The sequence below is a fragment of the Erinaceus europaeus genome, chromosome 19 (assembly GCF_950295315.1).
Source record: "Erinaceus europaeus chromosome 19, mEriEur2.1, whole genome shotgun sequence".
Classification (NCBI taxonomy): Eukaryota; Metazoa; Chordata; class Mammalia; order Eulipotyphla; family Erinaceidae; genus Erinaceus; species Erinaceus europaeus.
This window is the reverse complement of record NC_080180.1, coordinates 24,352,439-24,369,448: the sequence shown is the minus strand read 5'-3', so window position 1 is coordinate 24,369,448 and position 17,010 is coordinate 24,352,439. Positions and strand designations below refer to the sequence as shown.

At 48.1% G+C, this 17,010-nt stretch overlaps 1 long non-coding RNA gene across 1 annotated transcript in view; it reads left to right on the top strand.

The window, feature by feature from the left end:
• LOC132534617 (uncharacterized) overlaps nucleotides 1-15,526 on the top strand; it is a 37,510-nt gene extending 21,984 nt beyond the window's left edge. The window contains exons 2-3 of the long non-coding RNA XR_009546335.1: nucleotides 14,403-15,148; nucleotides 15,234-15,526. This is a non-coding gene — a long non-coding RNA (uncharacterized LOC132534617). The remainder of the gene's footprint in view (nucleotides 1-14,402; nucleotides 15,149-15,233) is intronic.
• Nucleotides 15,527-17,010: the final 1,484 nt, after the last annotated feature.

Sequence of the window (17,010 nt, the reverse complement as noted above, 5' to 3'; positions counted from 1 at the left end):
AGTGGTGCACCTGGCTGACCTGGCTGAGCACACATTTTACCATGCACAAGGACCTGGGTTCAAGCCCCCATTCCTCACTTGCAGTGGAAATGGCTCACAAGTGGTGAAGCAGGTTTGAAGGTGTCTTTCTCTCTCCCTCTCTGTCTCTCTATCCCCTCTCAACTGCTCTCTGTCCTATCAAATAAAATAGAAAGAAAGAAAGAAAGAAAGAAAAAAAGGAAAGCAATGGCTGCTGGAGCAGTGGATTCATAGTGCTGGCAGTGAACCCCAGCCTCAACCCTGGTGACAATTAAGATAAATAATAAATAAATACGAAGGAGGGAATGGATAAAGGACTCAGTGGATGCAATGCTGGGCTCTCAAGTATGAAGTCAGCATTTTTGTATTATTTTTATTTATTTGATAGAGACAGACAGAAATCAAGAGAAGGGAGAGAGACAGAGAGACACCTGCAGCCCTGCTCCACTATTTGTGAAGCAGGTGGGGACAGGGGACAGTAGTGTGTGCCTAGCCAGGTGCCCAAAGCCGGCGATTTCGGCATCGCTTGTACCAGAGTGACGCTCTGCTTCTCTCCCTCTCCGCCTCCTTGTTTCTTTCTCTTTCTTATTATCTTTATTTATGTACTGGGTAAAGACAGCTAGAAATTGAAAAGGACTGAGGAAACAGAAAGGGAGAGAAGTAAGAGACACCTGCAGCCCTGCTTCACCACTTGCAAAGCTTTCCTCCTGCAGGTGGGGACCGGGGGCTCGAACCCGGGTCCTTGCGCATCGTGACATGTGCGCCACCATGCTGCCCCCTCTTCCTCATTTTTTAGAGATTAAGATATTTGTGTCACTGTCTGATGTTGAGCAAAGTGTTAATTTGAGGTGCCCAGTTTCATAGAGCTAGAGAGGTAGAGAGAGGATGACTGAAATTAGAAATAAGCCTACTGATATGAAGTTGTTTAGTGATCTGGAGGTGGGTGCAGTGACTAGAGCTTTGGACTGTTAAGCAGGAGGTCCTGAGTTTAATCCTCTGCATTGCATACACCAGGGGGTTGCTCTGGCATGAGCTATTTCTTCTTCTCTCTCTCTCTCTTTCATAAATCCTAAAGGGGGGAGGAGGAAGAAAAAGAGAAAGTGGAAGGAGAAGAACACCAGAATCACACCTGAGGCTGAAAGGGGTGTGGAATGTTCCAAATATGTCCATACCTGTGAGCCCATTGCTACGGAGTACAGGCTTGGGGGGGGGGAGTTATCCAGGGGCTTTCAGTGCAGTTGGGAGCAGGAGGGCAGAGGCATGCACATGTCCCCCCATGAGGTATGGGGACAGAGGTCACTATTGCTGATAGAAGTGATGGGGAAGTTTGGAGAGGAGATAAAACATTAGCAAGGTTAAAAAAAAAAAAAAACATTAGCAAGGTGTGCCTAACTGATTCTCTCCCTGGAGGCCCACATGCTGGGCTCTGGCTGTCACTTTCATTCCTGTTAGAAGTTTAGCTGCAGCAAGCCAGACGGAGTCTGTGAAGCCTGCTCACTCAGATAAAGGGGGAGCTGGGCAGAAAGGTGGCCCTTGGTGATGCCCTTTAGCTGTTTCACCTCAACTGTTGGAGAAGTAATTAATGTCCATGGATGCTTAAGTCAATTTTCTGTTTACAAGAAATGAGAGATCCTTAGTTCATACTGAGGAAGAAGAAGCTGAAAAATGAGACATTTTGGGGTAATTAAAAGGAAGAAGATTTCAGACTGGATGGAGGGTGGCTCAGAGGCAGAGCGCAGTGCTTGCATGTGTGAGGCTCCAAGTTCAGTACTAGCACTGCAAATGCTGAAGTGATGCTCTGGTTATCTCTCTTGTTAAATAAATAAATAAATAAATAAATAAATATTTACAAAAACAACAACAAAAACCAGTGGAATAAAGGCTAACATGGAGTGTCAGGTCAAGGCGTGTTGACATTCCCAGGGTGTGTGTATGTGGCCAGGGTGGTAGGTCAGCAGAGAGAGCACATTTCGTGTGTGTGAGAGTCCTGGGTTTCATCCCTGGCTCCACATATGACAGAGTGAATTGGTACTCTGGCCTCTCTCTTCTAAAATAAATATATGAGTCTTTTAAATAAGTCTGTATCTTCAACACACACACACACATACACACACACACACACACACACACACACACACACACACACACACACACCCTGAGACAGAAAAGGAAACTACTGGGTCAGAGGTCCCACATACTTAGGAACCTTCAATCAAATTTCTTACCTCAAAGAAGTGGAGAGCTTTTCCCAGGAATCATCCCTATCTTTTTTTTTTTTTTTTTGCCTCCAGGGTTATTTCTGGGGCTCGGTTCCTGCACTATGAATCCACTGCTCCTAGAGGCTATTTCCCCCCTTTTGTTGCCCTTGTTGTTTATCATTGTTATTATTATTGTTGTTGTTATTGCTGTCGTTGTTGGATAGGGCAGAGAGAAACTGAGAGGACGGGGAAACAGAGAGGGAGAGAAAGATAGACACCTGCAGAGCTGCTTCACCACAAGTAGGTGGGGTGCCGGGGCTCGAACCAGGATCCTTATGCTGGTCCCATGTGCACTTAACCCACTGCGCTACTGCCCCCCATCCCTACTTTTGTGTAGCTCCCCAGCTCTCTGTCCCCAAACTCCTTTCCAGAAAATTCAGTAGCCTTAATGAACATTTCCCTGCCCATGTGCCAAGGCTCCATGCACCTAACTTTGCCTCAGAGAAGAAAATCTCTCATGGTATTTTAAAAATCTTCAGGCAAAAGGAGAGACCACACCCCCTGTCTGAACCCCCCACCCCCAACTGAGGAGCTCTTCCAGGAGGCTAATTCAGTTCCCTTCTGCTGAGAGTGACCCCAGAGGGGCCTGTGGATCTGATGCTGTGAGAGGTTGGAGAGACTGGGGGGTGGGGTTCAGGCAGGAACCCCTGAGGCTGCTTGGGTCTGCTCTTCCTGAGTAAATTACCATTGTGGGCTCAGTCACTGAGCCACCAGAATGCTGCTGTAGCCCAGGCCTGTCCCCAGCCTGTCCAGACACACAGAGAAAAGTGCAGAGTCAGTACTCAGCCTGAGGTGCTGTATTGTCATGCTGGCAGCAAAAGCACCCTGCCTCACTGCACCCCACCCCACCACACCCCTCCCCACCCAACCTTGTAGCAGGAGCTCCATGCACAGCAGGACGAGTGGTCACCCAAGATCACACAGCTGGGGACCAAGACTGGCATCACGTCCCCTGACCCCTGAGGCATGTAGCTCCCAGCCCCTCCTACTCTGCCCCCCTCCCCATCTTCATCTGCCCTCAAGGTCTTCCTCCTGGCTGCAGTGTCTGGCACTGGGACCAGGAGGCGATGGCCTCCTGGGAAGGGGGAGGGGTGAGAAATCCCACTGGAGGCCAACCCTGCTGCAAGAGCCCCCCTTACCCCCCAGCTCAGAGAGCCTAGTAGCTCAAGGGAACACAGAGGAGAGGGGCTGAGAGGCAGTGGTGGCTGCAGGACACTCTAGTAAGGACTGCACAACTCTGTGGGGGTGTCCCCTCACACCTGCTTGGGGTGTCCCCTACACACCTCCAAGGTTTGGTCCAGATCTTAGAGGCCATAGGCTCCAACCTGAACTCCTCCGCACTACCTACCTTTTTCTGAAGTTCTGATCCTGCAAAACCCCAGAAGTCAGGAAGTCCCCTAGCACCTCCCTCTGGCCAGTGCTTGCCTTCCTGCCAGTGTTTTAGAAAGTGCTCAGGCCCAGCCCTCCTCTCCAGTCCCCTCATGACACTCCCACCCCACCCCACACACACACACACACATTTAGGATCTCAGCACCTTTCCCAGCCACTCCCATGCCCTGTCTCCAAAGGGCCAGCTGTCTCCCTAGTTTCTCTCATTGAAATCTCCAGGTGTCCCCACTTGTGGGCTTGGTCACCTTGTCCTCAGCTTCACCAAAAGGGCCTCTGTAACATTCAGATGCTCTGATAGCACTGCCTGACAGTCCTGGGTTCAAATCCTGCCTGGACTGCCTCGCCTGGGGCAAGCCGCTGACCTCTGTGCCCCCTTCCCTCATGTATAAAATCAGAATGGTTAGAGTAACTGCCCCACAGGACTTCTCCTCCGGCTTCCTTTCCGGTCCTAAGTGCCTCACATGTTTGTGTGGACAGGTTAGCTTTTCAGGCACCCCTCCCCCACTTCACTGTGCTGGGTCCTTCAGATACACAAATTCCTCTCTGTGCACCCCCACAGCACTTGTCTCCTCTATGTGTGGCCCCCACCTCCCACTCCAGGCTGCTGGTCTGGGTCCCTATCTGGACTGAGTCCTATGAGGATGGGCCTGGTCCTTAGTGTCTAGAACTCTACATGATCCTCATGACTCATAATTCATGTCTCATAATTCATTTTGGGGACAGGAGGGATAGCTCACCTGGTAGGGCACATGGCTACGTCCCAGCACCACCTGGAGTAAGCACAGGGTAAGCTCCAGCACTCTGTGTTGCTCCCTTTTTCTCTACCTCTCTGTGTGTGTGGCGGGGGGGGGGGGGCTCCTATGAGTGGGGAAATTGTGTATGTGTGAGTCCTGACTCCACATGCACACACACACACTAACAATAGTGAACTAATATGTGCTGAACAAGGAAAGAAGTGGGAATGTTTTGGATATTGTAGGGTGTCATCAGTGACCTTCCTCTCCCTGTCCCCTAGGCACATGTCTTCTCTAGGGACACCCAGGGCACCATGGTGGGATAGGCCCTCCTGTGGGCCACAATGTGGAGGACACCAGCAGAGGGAAGAAAGCCCAGGCAGCAAGAAGTCAGCTGTCCTCAACTGTCCTTGGGGCATCAGGGGTTCCTGTGACCTGGGGACCTGCCCCAAGTGTGACCAACAAAGTCCTCTGGGCTGATGTCAGAGCAAGGATCCAGTGACCCTTGTGAAGTTGGGGGGAAGCCATCCTCTGCCCCTCTGGCTCTTGAGAGTCTGGCTAAGCATGAGACAGACTGATCAGAGAAAAAGCAAAGAGGAATGCAGTAATAATTTGTGTGTTTCTGAATACATGGGGGAAAGAGACGAAGCAATTCTGGGAAACTCTCTTCATGATTCTAGACGGGACCTTAAATAGCATTGCTAGTGCAGAGGACTCTGGGAGAAAGGAAGGGGGGTCAGTTAGGAAGGCTACCAAAAGAGGACACTGCAGAAGCAAAGAAAGCCCCTCTGGTGTTTAGAGGGGGGTTCAGCCCCCCTTAGGGGAGTGGGGAAGATAGTCTAATAAGGGAAAGTGTCCCCTCTGTGAATATCTTTTTTTAAAATTTTTTTTATTACCTTTATTTTATTTACTGGATAGAGACAGCCAGAAATTGAGAGGGAAGGAGGTGATAGACAGGGAGAAACAGAGAGACACCTGCAACACTGCTTCACCACTTGAAAAGCATTCCCCCTGAAGGTGGGGACTGGGGGCTCGAACCTAGGTCCTTGTGCACTATAGCATGTGCGCTCAACCAAGTGCTCCACCACCCGGCCCCTGTGAATATCTTGTGTTCAAACGCAGAGTTCTTCCCATGATTCTTTTGCCAAAGATATGGGGGCGGGGACAGATTTCTGTTCACCTATACCAGTGTAAGATGTGGACACTAACGCCCTTTCTGCCTTCTCAGGGATCCCTCCCCCCCCCCCCCCACACTCCAGTGCCTGCTTTCAAGGAGCCTGGGGCCCTCCCCCCCACACACACACTCCAGTGCCTGCTTTCAAGGAGCCTGGGGCCCTCCCCCCCCACACACACACTCCAGTGCCTGCTTTCAAGGAGCCTGGGCCCCCCCCCCACACACACACACTCCAGTGCCTGCTTTCAAGGAGCCTGGGGCCCTCCCCCCCACACACACACACACTCCAGTGCCTGCTTTCAAGGAGCCTGGGGAGCTGTGAGACAGTCAGTGAGACAAGGAAGAAGGAGTGTGGTGAGGTGACAGAGACAGTGCAGAGCACTGGAAATGAGCAGAACAGAATGGGGTAACCCCAGGGCTGCTCTCCCCTCATACTGGTACTGGGGGCCTCTTGTGGCCACAGATTCCTCACCCCATGGCCCATTCACAAGCCAAGGACCCCACTACTGCCCTCAGGGCATGGTAGGGTATGGCCATTAAGGACTTACCAATGTGAGACTCAAAGGCCCTTTGAGCTGGACAGCGTGAGTTTGCATCTCCTTCACCTGGCTGGGTGGCCTTGGATAAGTTGCCTAACCTCTCTGAGCCTCAGCTTCTGTATCTGTAATACCCTCTGTTTTGGGGTTGTTATGAGCTTGCACAATTTTATATATGTGTAAAATGCTTGAAGCAGTGCTGGCATTAAGCAGACAGACAGAAAGACCTATGATTTCACAGTAGAGCAAAATCTATTTTCTTTTCTTTTCTTTCTTTCTTTCTTTTTTTTTTTTTTTTTTTGGCCTCCAGGGTTATCACTGGGCCCTCCAGGGTTATCACTGGGGTTTGGTGCCTGCACCACAAGTCAACTACTCCTGAAGGCTATTTTTTTTCCCTTGTTGTTTCATCGTTGTTGTTGTTATTATTATTATTATTGTCATTGATGATGTTGTTGTTGGACAGGACAGAGAGAAATGGAGAGAGAAGGGGAAGACAGAGACTGGGAGAGAAATATAGACACCTGCAGACCTGCTTCACTGACTGTAAAGCGACTCCCCTGCAGGTGGGGAGCCGGGGGCTCAAACCGGGATCTTTGCACCGGTCCTTGCACTTTGCTCTTCTCCTTTTTCTATTTCCCTTTTTTCTCCTCCTCCTCTTTTCCTCCTCCCCCTTCCCCTTTCCTCCTCCTCTTCTTCTTTCTTCTCATTCTCCTTCTTGCTGGTTGGGGCTTTAATATTATTTTTTAAAATCTTTATTTATTTACTGGATAGAGACATCCAGAAATCAAGAGGGAAGGGAAAGAGACAGAGAGAAACCTGCAGCCTTTCACCACTGTTGGTTGGGGCTTTATACAGTACCTATGCAAGTGCACTGCTACCAGCAGACCAATTTTTCCTGATAGACAGATAGAGATATAGATTCCACAGCAGTGCTCCACCTTTCACAGATCATTGCCTGAGGCTGAGCACAATGTCCCCAGGTGGTACTGGGGGCTCAAACCCCAGTCCTTGTATGTGGCATGCACTCTACTGAGCTTTCTCACAGCTCCTAGGAGCTCATTCTAATGTGGGTTTTGTTCTGCATTGATCAAGAGCTGGTTTTGCTGATGGTAGGAAAGGAAAAGTCTGGAATGTTAGCATGTCAGTTAGCATGTCTGCCCTCTGCTCTCTGCCTTGCCCAGTCTTGGGCTCCTTTCTGCCTGTTAGTGCCCAGCCCTATAGATGGGACCAGGACCTCTGTGGGGAGAGACAGTGACAGGAGGGTCTTCAGGGCACAGACAGTGCTGGGGTGATGCTCAGGTTAGCTAATGCATGAATGGGGTGGGGTGCTGTGACTCAGAGACTTCCCTCCCCACCCACTGACCACGTGTGGTTAGTCCCTGCCATTCCTGAAAGCTGACTCCTGTGTCACACACCCAAACACACATACACAGAAATACACATGCATAGGTGCACACACAACAAATGCAAACACACACACAGGCTTAGTCACAGAGACATAGTCCCCATGCCCATTTGCATACAAGCATACACATGTGCAAACACACTCACCTTCCACATCATCTCACTGACACACATGCTCCAAGCTGCTCCCAATTGCTGAGACAATTCCAAGCAGACAGGCTGCAGTGTTGGTGGGAGATGAGGTGATTGCTGAGCGGCAGTGTGTGCGCATGTGTGTGTGCATGTGTGTGCGCATGCTACAGCCTGATGGAAGTCATTTGTCTGACATTTATCCACTCCAGTGCTTGCAACTGCTCCTTACTCACTTAGTCACTCTTTACACAGTTCTGTGATGACCCAGCACCTCCTGTGGGCTAGAAACAATTCCATCTTCTGGGGTTCTTTTTGTGTGTTCCCCCAAGAAGTAGGCTTGGGATAAGGGCTTTAAGAAAATAAATAGAGGGAGGGGCCTGGTGGTGGTGCACCTGGTTGAGTGCACATGTTACAATACTCAAGGACCTGGGTTCAAGCCCCACCTGCAGGGGGAAAGCTTTGCGAGTGGTGAAGCAGAGCTGCAGGTGTCTCTCTGTCTCTCTCCCTCTCTATCACCCCTTCCCCCTTGATTTCTGGCTGTCTCTATCCAATAAATAAATAAAGATAATTTAAAAAAAAGAAAGAAAATCAATAGAGGGGCTAAACTGTGGTACATCTGGAAGAATACACTTATAATTGCAAGCCCCCATTCCCCACCTGCAGGAGGAAGCTTTATCAGTGGTAAAGCAGGTCTTCAGGTGTTTTTCTTTCTCCCTTGCAATCTCCTCTTCCCCTCTCAATTTCTCTCTGTCTTATCAAATGAAATAAAATTTAAAAACTTTACAAAATTAAGAAAAAAAAAGAAAGTCAACAGAAAGACTCTATTGAGGGAATCGGACAGTAGCGCAGTGGGTTAAGCATATGTGGCACAAAGCGCAGGGACTGGTGTTAATGATCCCAGTTCGAGCCCCCCGGCTCCCCACCTATAGGGGAGTTGCTTCACAAGTGGTGAAGCAGGTCTGCAGGTGTCTTTCTCTTCCCTTCTCTGTCTTTCCCTCCCCTCTTTATTTCTCTCTGTCCTATCCAACAACAATGACATCAATAATTAAGTTATCTACAATAATAAAACAACAAGGGCAACAAAGTAAATAAATAAATAAATATTACTAAAAAACACTCTATTGAGATATTATTTACATGCCATAGAATTTACCAGTTTAATGTAGAGTTCACTAGTTTCTTTTTTAGTATTGGGGCTACAACATAGCCTGGTAGAGAAGACACTTTATATACGAGATTCTGGGTCTGAGTCCCCATACCACTTGGGAGCCCTGTACATGACTCCAGAGAAGCTTCATGAACAGTGGAGCAGTGCTATGCTCTCTCTTCCCCTTTCTCTCCCTTTCTGATTCTATCTGAAATTAAAAGGAAAATGGGGGGAGGGTCTTCTGGGAGTATAATCACGCAGACATGAAGCCCCAAGGGGAGGGTCTCACACAATCATATAATAGATATTCTTTGGGGTTTGACTTCTTTCACTTAGCTCATTTTAAAAGGTCATTTTTATGAAAAGGAGAATGTAGACAGAGAGGTTAGAGCAGAACTTAGCTCAGACTTATGGTGGTGCCATAGATCAAAGCTGAGACCTCTGGGGCTCAGCATACACATCCTGTGCTCCAACACAGCGACTCAGCTCCTTAGCACTCAGCTTGATGCTGCCAAGGTTCATCCGTGTGGTACTACATGTTAGTATTTTGTTTTCTCTCTTTCTTTCCTTCTTTTTCTTTTTAACCAGTGCACTGCTCAGCTCTGGCTTATGGTCGTGTTGGGGGCTGAACCTGAGTCCTTTGGTGCTTCAGGTATGAAAGACTTTTTGAATAACTGTGATCTATCTCCTCAGCCATTCATTCCTTTTAATGGCTGAATGCTAGTCCATTGTATGGACTAGCATTTTGCTTAACTATTCATTGATTAATGGATATTTAGACTATTTCCTTTTTTTTTTTTTTTGGAAATTATGGTGTATAGTTGGGTGGTGGCTCAACTGGTAGAATGCACACAATACCATACATAAGGATAGGGGTTAAAGACCTTGGTCTCCACCTGTAGGCAGAGACTTCACAAGTGGTAGAGCAGTGTTGGAGACATCTCTCCTTCTCTCTATCTTGATCTCTCACCTCTGTATAAAATGCTATGAACACCTGTATGTACATTTTCATGTGGACATGTGTTTTTAGGTCTTTTGGGTCTGGGCACATCTGAAGTGTTGAAAAAGACAGTTTTTGAAGCAGCTGTGTCATTTAGCAGCAGTGTAATTCAATTTGAGATGAGATTTTTTTTTTAAATTTTTTTATTTATAAAAAGGAAACATTGACTAAATGATAGGATAAGAGGGGTACAACTTCACACAATTCCCACCACCAGAACTCTGTATCCCATCCCCTCTCCTGATAGCTTCCCTATTCTTTAACCCTCTGGGAGTATGGACCCAAGGTCATTGTGAGATGTAGAAAGTGGAAGGTCTGGCTTCTGTAATTGCTTCCCCGATGAACATGGGTGTTGACAGGTCGATCCATACTCCCAGCCTGTCTTTCTCTTTCCCTATTAGAGAAGAGCTTTGGGGAAGCAGAGCTCCAGAACACACTGGTGGGTTGTCTGTCCAGGGAAGTCTGGTCGGCATTCTGCTAGCATCTGGAACCTGGTGGTTGAAAAGAGAGTTAACATACAAAGCCAAATAAATTGTTGACCAATCACGGACCTGGAATAGTGCAGGTGAAGAGTTGGAGAGGGCGTCTCTGTTTTGTAGATAGCTAGTAGGCATATTTTAGTTATATTCCAAAGGGCCTGTGACCATCCTTTTTTTTTTTGCCTGAGCCTCAAATCTGATATGCAGGTAGATCCTAATTATTGTCTGGGGAAATGATGTCATGGCTGGCAGAAGGACCAGAAAGCTGGATCAGAGAAGAGAGTAGCTCCCAAATATAGGAAAGGTATATAAATATTGTTGATTGTAAACCCCATCGATATGATGTGATCTGGAGCCCATATACAGCTTAGGAGCCTATGTGACCTCTGCCTCCCTGTAGATCTGAGCTCATATTCTGTGGTCATAAGTAGGAATGTTCCAAGCTGCCCCAATATCAGGATCCATCTTCCTCAGGTTTAGCATAGAGTATATTGTCCAGCCTCCCTTTGGAGGATGGAACATTCTCTACCATTCTTGATCCAAGTTGAGGGCAAGGTCCTATGGGGGCCCACAAAGGGGTCTATTGTGTTGTTCCTGATAGAGATGACCTGTAACAACGGAGAGAGGGATTTATCTGAGGTCTAAGCCCATCATGTCTGTTTGGGAATCTCAGGACTCCCCAAATAGGGCCCCAGCTGATGGGGTAGCCTGATAGTGACTAGAGAGTCATCGTTAAAGTATGCCAGTTTTAGATGAGATTTTTTAACTGTAGGATTTTATTTGGGAAGTAATCCCAGGAGACAGCATAAGAGAGCAGGAGAGGAAGAAAGATGGGGTGGCAGCCTGCAAGTGATCATTAGACAGTAAATCACCACTGAAGTTTAAGACCTCTGCAACTCTGAACCCCAGGATAGAACTTACACTTCAGGGAGTTGGGCGGTAATGCAGCGGTTAAGCACACGTGGTGCAAAGTGCAAAGACCAACAGAAGGATCCTGGTGGCTCAAGCCCCTGGCTCCCCACCTACAGGGGAGTTACTTCACAGGCAGTGAAGCAGGTCTGCAGTTGTCTGTCTTTCTCTCCCCCTCTCTGTCTTCCCCTTCTCTGTCCATTTCTCTCTGTCCTATTCAAGGACAACAGCAACAACAAAAACAACAAGGGCAACAAAAGGGGGGAAAAAAGAATTTACACTTCAGAGTAATCCCCTGAGGAGCAAGGGGGTGGGGCCTGCTACACCAACACCCTACAGTTGCTGTTTGAGTGCGTGCGTGTGTGCGTGTGTGTGTGCGTGTGTGTGTGTGTGTGTGTGTGTGTGTGTGTATGTCTCCAGGTCCTACTTACTCCTTTTGTCCTTTTGCCCAGCACAGCAGGCACAGCAGCAAAGAAATAGTCTGGGGACCAAGGAGCGAGCACAGTGGTTATGCAAAAAGCTTTCATGCCTGAGGCTCTGCGGTCCTAGGTTCAATTCCCTGAATCACCATAAGCCAGAGCTCTGGTTAAAAAATAGTCAATAGGGAGTCGGGCTGTAGCGCAGCAGGTTAAGCACAGGTGGCGCAAAGCACAAGGACCGGCATAAGGATCCCGGTTCGAACCCTGGCTCCCCACCTGCAGGGGAGTCGCTTCACAGGCGGTGAAGCAGGTCTGCAGGTGTCTATCTTTCTCTCCCCCTCTCTGTCTTCCCCTCCTCTCTCCATTTCTCTCTGTCCTATCCAACAACGACAACAACAATAACTACAACAATAAAACAACAAGGGCAACAAAAGGGAATAAATAAATAAAATAAATATTAAAAAAATATATAGCTAAGTATTAAAAAAAATTTTTTTAAATAGTCAATAAATACAATCATCTTTCTCCTTCTGGCTTATCTCATTTAACATGATTCCTTCAGTTCCATCCAATATGTGAGAAAGGAGAAGATTCCATTGTTTGTTATAGCTAAGTATTGACATTGTATATCTATACCACCACTTTCTTAACCACTCATTTGGGTTGCTTCCAGGTTTAGGCTATTACAATAACTGTCCTATAAACCACTACCACCCCCCATAAAATAAAAATAAACTTTTAAAGAAGAAAAGAAAGACAAGGCTGGCCATTGTGCCCGATTGCGTGTGGGCAGAGGAGAAGCACTCCATCAGCATCTGCTCCCTGGGAGTTCCCATCCACTGGGAGGTTACACACTAAAGAGAGAGAAACAGATACATGTAGCACATAGCTGGCTGATGCTGGGTACAGGGTGCCAGACAAGGGAGGCAGGGCTGTGGTACCTCCCACAGCCAGGGAGGGCTTTTCAGAGCTGAAGTGTCCTCAGAGACCTGAAAGCATGGACAGAAGGGTCACCTGAAGGCCCTGAATGACTGGACAGCACTGGTACCTGGGCGGTGGGAGCAGGAAGTGCTGGGACGTTAAGGGGGAGCTGCAGCAGTGACTTGGGCATAGTGAGCAGGCAGGTGACTCATGAGAGGTGAGTCTTAGGGGACATGAAGGGTCCATCCAGGTGCCAAGGTGAGCCACCCGTTTGGGCTGTGCTGATTTCCACTGCTGCTGCTTTTTTCTTATACAGCCGCTCTCTAAGCCAACTTTCTTTTTCTCTTCTCTTCTCTTCTCTTTTCTTCTCTTCTTTTTTCCTCAGAACACTGCTCAGCTCTGGCTTATGGTGGGGCTAGGGATTGAACCTAGGACTTTAGAACTTTGGTCATGGAACTCTTTTTGCATAGCCACTATGCTATCTTTCCAGCCATAAACCAATCTTAGTGAGGCTGTTAGGGTCCCAAAGGTGCTGATGTCTACTGTCTACCCTTCCCAAAAGACATTCATCCATCAATCCATCAATCCATCCATCCATCCATCCATCCATCCATCCTTCCATCCTTCCATCCATCCAAGTCACAGGCACTGTGACTAGGTACTGGTGGAGCAGCAGTGAGCACAGCTGACAAAAACCCAGTCCCCTTGTTGCACACATCCTAATACCATAGTTATACAAGACAAATATCTGCCATGGTTACAAACACAGCACTTGTCTCAGAAAGAGATCAGTGCTTCAGACTAAAGAGCAATGGACTAGCCACCGGGAGAACTGAGTGTAGATGGGTGCTTGCACTGAGTCAGCACTTTCAGCCTGGCATTGTTTCCTCTCCCTCCCTTGATGGTACCCAGCAGTTAGGGCAAGGCCCCAGAGGCTGGGCTGGCCAGGCTGAGCTTATCTTGTAGCACAGCCTGGGGGAGGAGGAAATGGGGAAGGACATCAGGCAGTGGGGGAATATTGATGAGCTTTCTGGCCAGCACTGATGGAGCCAGTGGGGATGCTGTAATGAAGATGAATGATGCCCAGCCCAGGCTGCGGTCTTTCTGCTGGAGGAGGAAGAGAGTCACAACTGGGTGGCAGGGGTGGGAGGTCTTGTCGAGTGCCCAAGCCCTCTCTCCTCAGGCACCCCATTTTTCCTCCTGCTTCCTCTTCCCCCTTGCTCCTTCCTCTCCTGCCAGTCCCCCTCCATCTCTCCTTCCTGCCCAGCTTTCTCTTGGGATCAGGTCCTCACTCCCTTGCCCTTTCTTCCTTCATGCCCACATCTCCCTCTGCCTATTCCTCCATAGCTCACCCTTCTCATTCTCTTTGCCCCACCCTCGAGTCCAACCAGCCTGACTGTGACCCCCCCATAGCAGTGTTTGTTCCTTTTCCTGGGTGTTCTCCATTCCCTAGCAGCTCCCTAAATAGCAGTCACTCCCTTTCCTGCCTCTGTCAGTGATTTCTGGGTAATTGACTGGTGAGACAGCATAATGGTTTTGCAAAAAGGCTTTCATGCCTAAGGTATCAAAGGTTGCAGGTTCAATCCCCAGCACCACTATAAGCCAGAGCTGTGCAGTGCTCTGGTAAAAACCAACCAACCAAACAAACATTTGCTAGGTGTCCGCTGCATGGTGGTTGCCGCCTGTGTCAGCCTGAGGGGAGCTATTGAGTTCTTTTGCTTGGTCATTTCTGCCTTCCTTCCTTCTTTATTTCTTCCCTCCTCCTTCTCCTCTTTCCTCCTTCATCCTCGTCAACCTCCTCCTTCTTCTTTTGTGTCCAGGCTTATCTTTGTTGTTCAATGCCTACATGACTCCCTGTGGCTATTTTCTTTTCTTTTGTAGACAAAGGCTGAGAGATAAGAGGAGTAAATATAGAGAAGGAGAGACATCCCAGAACTGCTCCAGCACTCATGAAGCTTCCCCTGCTGATTGAGCCAGTCCTCTTCTGACTTCAGGGCACATGGTCAGCCCAGGGCCTGAACCTGAGTCCTTGTGCATGGTAACATGTATGCCCTATTGGGTGAGCCACCTCTAGACCCTGCATCTTTATTTCTAATTGTGGTAGATTATGCATACCATAACATCTACCATTACTTACAACTAGTGCATTCACAGGACTGTGTACCATCACCATCATGCTATTCAAGAATATATCATCACCCCAAAAAGAAGCCTCATACCCACAAATAGTCACCCCTCACTCCACCCCCAGATCATGACAGCCATCATCCTGCTGTCTGTATCTATAGGGCTACGTGTATGGACACTTCATGTAAACAGAGTCAGAGGATGTGCAGTTGTTGTGTCTGGTATTATTCATGCATTTTTCTGGTTGAAGAGCTACCATGGCATGGTTACTCTACATTTGTTTATCCAGAAGTTGGTGGACATCTGGGTAGCTTAGACACTGAGCTTTAATGTAGAGGTTCTGGCATCAGGTCCCACACCTCTCCTTCCCTTTGTGGCCTCATGTCTTAAGTCTTGTAGATGCACCTGTAAAATGGAGCTATAACATGTAATCCCCAACCCACCCTGGAGACCTTTCAGAGCACAAGAAAAATGAGCTGAGTGACTCAGGAGTTGGCATGGTAAGCTCTCATGTATGAGGTCCCTAGTTCAAATTCTGGTACCACATGTGTCAGAGTGATGCCTTGATTCTCCAAGGAAGAAAAGAAGGAGAAGAAGGAGAAACAGAGGAGGAAGACAGAAAAAGGAGAGGAGGAGGGAGGAAGATAAGAAGGATGGGGAGGGAGTCTGGCGGTAGCGCAGTGGGTTAAGCGCATGTGTTAAGCGCAAAGCGCAAGAACCGTTGGAAGGATCCTGGTTCAAGCCCCGGCTCCCCACCTGCAGTGGAGTCGCTTCACAGGCAGTGAAGCAGGTCTGCAGGTGTCTGTCTTTCTCTCCCCCTCTCTGTCTTCCCCTCCTCTCTCCATTTCTCTCTGTCCTATCCAACAACAATAATAACTACAACAATAACACAAGGGCAACAAAATGGAGTAAATAAATAGCAAAAAAAAAAGAAGAAGGAAGGGGAAGAGAGAGGGGGAGAAAGAGAAGAATGAGGAGAAGGAGGAAATAAAAGAAGAAAGGAAGGAAGGGAAAAGGGGGGGAGAGAGAGAGAAGCTGAGGTCCTGCAGCTTCATCCCCTGAGAGTTGCCTCATTTCTCTTAGTCCTCTTCCCATCTGCTATTGGATTTGGGATAAACGTTCAATACAAAGCTGCATAGGCCCAAACCAGGCAGACGGATGTAGGCTGTTGTGTCCTCTGCCATTTGTACCATTTCACCAACATTAACACACATTATTTTTCAAACTGAAAATCTTTGAAATCTGCACACATGCTGTCTGTGTTTGTACAGCAATGGGCAGTTCCTTTATTTCCTTGGTGGTTCGTGGAAGGATTATGCTCCTGACAGTTTTCCAAGGTGTATGTGGCTTGCTGGGCAGAGTCTGTGAATATCTCTGTGAAGCACCAAGAGTGATGCACTCATGGAACCTTTCTGATGGAGAAGCCACAGACAAATGCTGCATACGTTTGCTGTCACTGAGAGGGGCCAGTGCTGGGGCTGTGTGCCTGGGGGCTGAGGGCCATGGCTGGAGGTGAATGACAGTCAGCTCTCATGCAAAATTCATGAGCTCGGCTAATTGAGCGACTCCACCAGAGTGCACGCCTTAACTGCAGGGAAGCTGCCGCATGGCTGTCCTAGCCATGCTCTATCCTTGTCCCCTTCTGAGAGCTGTCCCTTACTGAGCCAGCCCTCTGAACTCCAGCGCAGCCATGACCCTCATGAGAATCCTGCTGTGGTTTCTTCTTTCTCAGCAGGACTGGGGAGCTCTCTGAGCCCACTGTGCTCTCTCCAAAAGGACAGGTATGTAGAAGGAATGCAGAGAGGGGTCCCCAACCAGAGCACTGTTTCTCAGTATCCCCACCCAGACCACCTGCCTAGATTGTCATCTGCTGGCTTTTCTTTTCTTTTTAGTATTGTATTTATTTATTAGAAAGAAAAGAGAACCAGAGCATCAGTCTGGTATATGTGCTGCTGGGGATTGAACTCAGGACCCCATACTTTTAAGTCCAATGCTTTTATCTACTGCTTCTCCTCCCAGACCATGACAAATGGTTTTTCTACCCAAGAAATCTCTTGTTAGGATGCCTTGTATGCTTGGACTATTTCAGTAGGTCTGGGGTGGGGACTAGGAATCTGCATTTTGACAAGCTCCCCAAAGAATCCTATGCTCAGAAAAACTGACAAACCACTGAGGTAAAGGGTGAACCCAGGTGAGGCAGCCTGGGCTGCAGACTCCTGCCTTAATAACATTCCGGTTTTTTGTTGTTGTTGTTGTTGTTATTTTAATTTCTTTATTGGGGAATTAATGTTTTACATTCAACAGTAAATACAATACATACATAACATTTCTCAGTTTTCCACATAACAATGCAACTAGGTCC